At 38.3% G+C, this 6799-nt stretch overlaps 2 non-coding genes across 2 annotated transcripts; both read left to right on the top strand.

Moving 5' to 3' along the window:
- Nucleotides 1-2912: 2912 nt before the first annotated feature.
- trnas-aga (transfer RNA serine (anticodon AGA)) lies at nt 2913-2994 on the top strand. The gene has a single exon. It is a non-coding gene; the product is annotated as a tRNA-Ser (tRNA).
- A 2448-nt stretch (nt 2995-5442) lies between these two features.
- trnag-ucc (transfer RNA glycine (anticodon UCC)) lies at nt 5443-5514 on the top strand. The gene has a single exon. It is a non-coding gene; the product is annotated as a tRNA-Gly (tRNA).
- The last annotated feature ends 1285 nt before the right edge of the window (nt 5515-6799 follow it).

Genomic DNA, 6799 nt, shown 5'->3' with positions numbered 1-6799 from the left:
TTCACACACGCTGGTCCTCTGCATGCAGACGAATGCGAAAGGCCGGCGCTGCCTGCACACACCTCGGTCCAAAGCACACAGCTTTCAGTGTACACAAGCAATTATCCGTCAAACACGTTTCATAGTTAAAGCAAACAGAGCAAACCATTTTAGGTAGAGGCAAATAAACAAGCACATGCAGGCAGGTTTGCCTGTGGAACCGCTGATAAAACCCAACAAATTTCTTGATGGTCTTTTTAAAGGAGGCCACAGGGAGGAAAAGGAGCCACTTAAAGGAGCACCAGATCCCCCGCAGCCATCAGGGCCGCTGTGAGCACAGGCAGCTGTTCGCTTCATTGACGGAAAAGTGTCTTTATGGCGGTTGTTGAAATGTCGGTGGCTGAATGCGGTGCTCTCATGCCAAGGCTGTCGTGTTTCACAGGCGCAGCTTTGTACGGCAGCAGAGGAGACCTGGCCCCACTCCTCCATCTGGATTTGGACGTGATGACGGACGGTCCGAGAAATGCATCTTTCAATGGGTCAGGTTTATTTCAGTTCATTTCAAGATTTTAATTATCACCATTTCGCTCTGATACATTTCCAATTATTTAAAGGGGCAGTACTGTGTCGTACCAACTTTTTGAGTTTCACGTCAAAAACGTAACTGGAGCGTTGCTTTGATACTTTCATGCATGTTTGAGAAATCCTTTCATCTCCCATGGCAACCATTCAGCTGCTGACCAAGCTCCGCCTACGAGGCGCAGCTCTTCCTTAGAGCTGCAGGTTCCAAACTTCCACCTCACAGAGCAGCCCTTCCCCACAGTACCCCCACTCAGCTCCTTCAGACTAGTCAGCAGCAATTAGCAAACATCTGGTAGAACTACACATTTGTGGTGGCACATTCGTTAAGTACAACCCACACAAGGATGTCACAGGTTCAATTCCTGGCCTGGTGACCTTTGCCACACGACTTCCCTCTCTCTGCCTACTTTCCTGTCTTTGTACTTTCACATAACGGCCACAGGAGCCAAAAAAAAACTCTTTCTAAACCATCAAACAAGCTGCTTCTCAATGAAATGCGGTAAAAATATAGTTAAAGGTTTAATGGGGGAGCCATGTTGGGATGACTTCTTGTACGCAGAGTTTCAGAAAAGGCAGGAATTACTTAGAGAGACAAAAACAAAATTTGAAGGTGCTTAATCATGAAGTAAATTTTATTTTACATCATGCATGATACATAAAAGTCATCTATCATACATGACTTACATAACTCATACATACAGCTAACTTATAACTAAGTTAGCTTAGTTTAAGCTAACTATGTTAGCTTGTAGAGGAAGCTGACATAGTTACTTGGCTGTGCTATCAAATCCCCTTGAAGGATGCGCCATCTGAAACACACCACTACCTGTCTGCTTAAAGAATGGCTGGTTAGTAATAAGCAGAGTGATCATTGAATATTGAGGTATTTCATGTAATAAAATGGGTTTTCTCTAATATTATGTATATATGGTTATTATTTGTTGTCATTGTATTTCTTACTTGTGTGAATGAAATTGAATGAATGTTTGTATCTTGTGCTGGTTTCACTGAACTACGGATGGAAAATAGCATTTTGCTAAATCCGGTATATTTGCGACAGCATACATTCATTAACACGCACTGTCCCGTCTAACTGATTGATTTGATCAAATCTATCAATGAATACATCGATCCAACAAGAAGAAAATGTGTTAATTCTCTCAAGCCGAAGCAGCTGCGGTTCATTTCAGGCGCAGCGATCCAAGACGAGTTTAGCGATCTATTAATCCTATAAGATCCAAACACTGCTAAGCTTTGCTTTGTGTGCGCTCTCCTGTGCAAATAAGCTCAACGCGTCGTCAGATACACAGCCACTGGAGCGTGTAGCGCTCCACGTCGAGTTTGGACATAAATCTGTGCAGATAAGCCGATGGTTTGCACACTGTTCCACCTTTACATCACATGCTTTCTCTGAGGTCTGAGGCTGAGCTTTCACCTGCTGGCTGTGGCTCCACACAAAGCCCTCATTGTGACCAGCTGGATTCCGCTGGCTGAGATTAATAGTCACACAGGCACAATGTCACAGATATACACAACCACTCCGCTTTGACTTAGCCTGTTAACGGGCTGTCACATCAATAGTGTTGATTTAAGCCGCTTACCCTGCTGCCATATTGTTGTTTTAAGTTATTCATTGTCTTGGTTATTAGTTAATTAAATGAATTAATTAAAAGAAGACTGTGAATATATGTAGTAAAAAAGTACAGAAGTAAAAATTTAAATCATAGCCACATTATTAAAATGTGAGTTAAAAAAGGCACGTTTTAAAATTTGACTGTCGACAAAGTATGGACAAATGCCGCCATCTGCTGGACAAAGGTACTTACAGGCGCTCTTGTTGAAAGTTTTTTGGTCGTTTGAACGCTTCGTGAAATATTCTATCCACAATATGAAATATGCTGCCTCTCTGCTGAAAAACTTCATTTAAATAGTCATTACACACAAAGTAAAATATTTCAAGCTTTTAGTTTTTGCGATTCTAATGATTGTGGTTTACTGGTAAGGAGAAGACGAAATGCACTAAGAAAATTAAAATATCGTATTAGACCAATCAAAAAAGGATGTTTTAAGCACAAATATCAGGCTTCTGAAATGTCTGCGCACTCAGTATTTGGTTGGGCTCCTTTTAAATGCATTAGAGCAACAATCCTCTATGTTATGGAGCATGTGACCTTCAGGCGCTTTTTGAATTAATTGGCTGAGTAGGGTTTTGCACAAAGAGTTTCCAATAATAACCTTTTTCGCAGTATTCAAATTTTCCCCAAGGAATATTGCACTTTCACACAATCAACTGAGTGACACACCACCTGGTATATAAGACGAGACTGATGACATCACCAGTAATATCCTATGTTGTCGTGGCCGAGTGGTTAAGGCGATGGACTAGAAATCCATTGGGGTCTCCCCGCGCAGGTTCGAATCCTGCCGACAACGGAATACGTTAATTTATTTCTTTTTTTACCTGTTAAGCTGTGTTTTCCCGGCTTTTCTTCAGAAAAAAAAGAATATCAGATATTAGAATGTGATCACGTTTGTACCTCATCTTACCCACCAGCCGTCATTAAGAGACGTTTACAGCCAGGCTCCACTAGATGGAGCTGTAGCAGCAGTTAATTACTGCCAGCTTTTCCACATTTGGAGGAATGTGTCACTCGAAACTCGTGCTCGTGTTTTCATACTCCTGTTATCAGGTGCCCAAGATTAGTGTTTTATTCCAACTTCAATAGCAAAGACCCAAAATGAGTCTGTGTCGTTTTTCAGTCAACTTGACTAAAATTCTTTTAAGATAAGTTACAAGTTCCATCTTAATCCGTAATGGCTGCAATGACTTATTTAACAAAAGTGCCATGTTTTAAATGAAAAGTACTTTTGATATCATTTAAATAGCAACAAAAAAGAAATCTTGGATAGAACACTTAAAGAATTCCCAAAAAATAAATGATAAAACAATGTTTTTTGTAGTGTCACAAACTGGCCTGCTGTTGCTAATGCTGAGCTGTGACCTTAAATTAGCACTTTGTGATTGAAAACCTTCCACTTTATCCAAAATAAAACGATTCCGAAGAGGCTGTACTACTTCTTTGTGTGTTTCGTGTTCTGGATTATGAACACAAATCAGGAATCCGGCTCAAGTGTTGCATGTGGCTTTGGAACTATCGCAACATTTATGCCTCTTGTCTTCTCCAAAAATCTCCATCTCTCTCTTTTAGTTTACCAAACACAACACTAATGCCACGGCTTCCATTTGTGAGAAACACAAACATTGACTTTCCAGAAAGCCACCATGTGGGATTATCCTAAAAACCACAATCTGGTGGATTAGGAATTAGTAGAAGTATTTCATACTGAGATTACACATGTAGCATATGTAATCTGTTATCACTGATAACCATCATTCCTTGTGTTATGCAATGTAAAATGTCACTGTGCCATATGCCTAAATATTACTCTAACATAGAAATTTGATTGCTCTTAAATTGATATAAATATTTATGATATCAGTATGTATATTTTTATATACATAGAAGATACTCTGCATTTTCTGTCTTTAAAAAACTTCTAATTACATTTGGTCAAAAAATATGTAACATCTTAACAGTTTTCTGTTTGTTTGTTTTTTACTTTCCTTTGCAGACAGTCCCCAGAACAAAAACAATATTTATGTGAAGCAGCAGCAACTCTAAATTAAAAAAAAAATGTTTTGTTACTATCCAAAAGAACTATTTTCTTTTGCAAAAACAAAATAATAAAAAAAATTTCAAGAGCAAAAATTGTTTTCTGTTATGTAAACAGTCTGTAAGACGCTAGTTTAAAGCTCCTGACCAACAACAGCTTCAACAAAATGGCGCATTAGCAGCATTTCTATAATACAGCTTCACAGAAAAGACCGTGAAAAAACGGCAGTGGCTCCTCGAAACAGAGCGACATAAAGTCAGCAACGTCATTACTTTAGCTTATAAAAGGAAGGTTAACCGTTAACACCCGAAAATCTTTACTCTCACCTACAGTGGCCGTTAATGTCGTCTTTCCCTGCCGGTCTCGGCTCCAACCCGTCCGGAGTGCGCTAAGCAAGACAGTTTTTTCAACTATCTCCGTTACAATAGCGCCACACGGTGGCAAAAACGACAACTGCAACAACATAAACGCAAAACAAGGTTCACAAAATGTATTTTACAGGCACCAATTTTTCACCTGGTTACATATAGATACCTTAACCAAACACAATACATTTAATCCGTTAAAGAAGTTAATACTTAAACTTTAAATATGCATAAATATAAACCAATTTTAGCCAAAGAAAAAATTAAAAACTGTCATAAATCAGATACGAAATGTAAACATAAATACTTAAGTACCTAAATAGTTGCTTTTCTTTCAATAAATAAATTATGCGAAACCCTTTTGACATTTTGGGTCTGCAATGATTCACACGTTCCCGTCCTACAAAAAACTGTTCTGAGTTTGATGCTTGATGGTTTTTCATGCTTAGTTGTTGTCATTTTTGAGTCGGAAACAAGTGATCAGTATCATTTTCATTTTCAACGATTAAAATAATTGAGTTGATGATTTTGGCCCAGGTAATATAAAGTTAGGACGCCCCTGTTTTATACAGATTATCTTTATTGTTTTCCTTTAAAAAAAACAACAACAAACAAACAAACAAACAAAACAAAAACAACTTTCCAGAACTGCTCAGTGATTTGGAGACGGAAACATTTTGCTTTAAATGTTTCCGAGTCTAATTTTGCTACAAATTGAAACTTTCTTGTTGCAAATAAACAGTCGGAATTCATGACTCCATCCAGACACACATTCCGTCTCATCCTGCACACCCGCCCAGGGCTGTTCCGTCTTATTGCCGAGGACTTCACATCATTCCATGCGATGGTGGTATAGTGGTGAGCATAGCTGCCTTCCAAGCAGTTGACCCGGGTTCGATTCCCGGCCATCGCAATCGGATTTTTTGCATTATTTTGTCCATTTCTCCCCGGCTTCATTTGAATGTCATCACTGATGCGTCACAGCCGTATTTACCTTAGATTTTGACCAATAACGTCACACGACTACGGTGCGCTTGAAGGACAAGCTGTGGCTCTACTTGTCACCAGAAACCTGACCCATCAGCCAGACTTTGATGTGGCTTTTGTCCTGGCATGAGATAACGTTATTTTTCAGTCGACGAGCTTTTCTAAACAAAGTTGAAATGATCGTTGTCTCCAGCAGATGGCGCAAACCAACAGAAAATATCAGCAGTTATCTTCAAGTAGACTGCAATAACTTGACAGAGTACTTGGCGTTATCTGACCTGATACAATCTAGTGTCTGAGCAGTAAAACACACGTCTGGTTTGAGACAATAGCAGGTTTAAAAAATAATAATAATAAGTTGACAGAGTTGAGCATAGTGATTAATCTTGATTAATCATGGCGCCAGAATGTGATTAATCTCACAATTAAAAAAAGAAAATCAAATGGCAGCACTGATTTAAGACATTTAATACAGAAAGCACATATTTTACTGATTCTGTAAGGGAGACACTTTTTTTTTATTACAGAAGTCACGTGATGACAACCGGCTTTTACTTCTGGCGAAAATGACGGAGAAGACGACCGGAAGTGGTAGAAGGACGACAACCCGGCATGTTTTTTTTTTTTTTACGACTGGTCACATGAACAAACTTATTCACTTGTGATTTTAACTTATATTTAGTAAAAAAAAAAAAAAAAAAAAAAAAAAAAAAAAATATATATATATATATATATTATATATATATATATATATATATATATATATATATATATATATATGGCAATTGTGAAGTGTACTTTAAATATTAGCGGAATACAGGCAAAGTTTTGCGCACAATCGTTATGGAAACAGAGCTAATGTGGCCAAGTTTGAAAGGAAGAGGAAGGAGACTTTCAATAAATCAATCAATTTGTAACGACTCCGATAACGTTTAATAGTGAACATTTCCTGCTTGATCTACTGGGCTTTATAGTACCATGTAAGATTCCATCCTTCATGTATGACGCAGAATGCAGCATCCTGAAACATTTCTCTGTTGCTTCAGTCATGAGGGGATGCCGGGGGAAAGGCAACAAAGTTTTAACCTCCAAATGAAAGAATAAAACTAGACTACAATGCAATATTTAGACATGCTGGGGGAAAAAAACAAAACAAAACAACAAAAAGCTGAAAAGCCAAATGTCATTTTTTAAAAGCTGCTGTTTTCAGT

This window comes from Poeciliopsis prolifica, unplaced genomic scaffold, assembly GCF_027474105.1.
Source record: "Poeciliopsis prolifica strain line A6 unplaced genomic scaffold, Auburn_PproV2 SCAFFOLD012, whole genome shotgun sequence".
Taxonomy (NCBI): Eukaryota; Metazoa; Chordata; class Actinopteri; order Cyprinodontiformes; family Poeciliidae; genus Poeciliopsis; species Poeciliopsis prolifica.
Note: the sequence above shows the minus strand (reverse complement) of the source record. Positions and strands in the feature narration are given on the sequence as shown.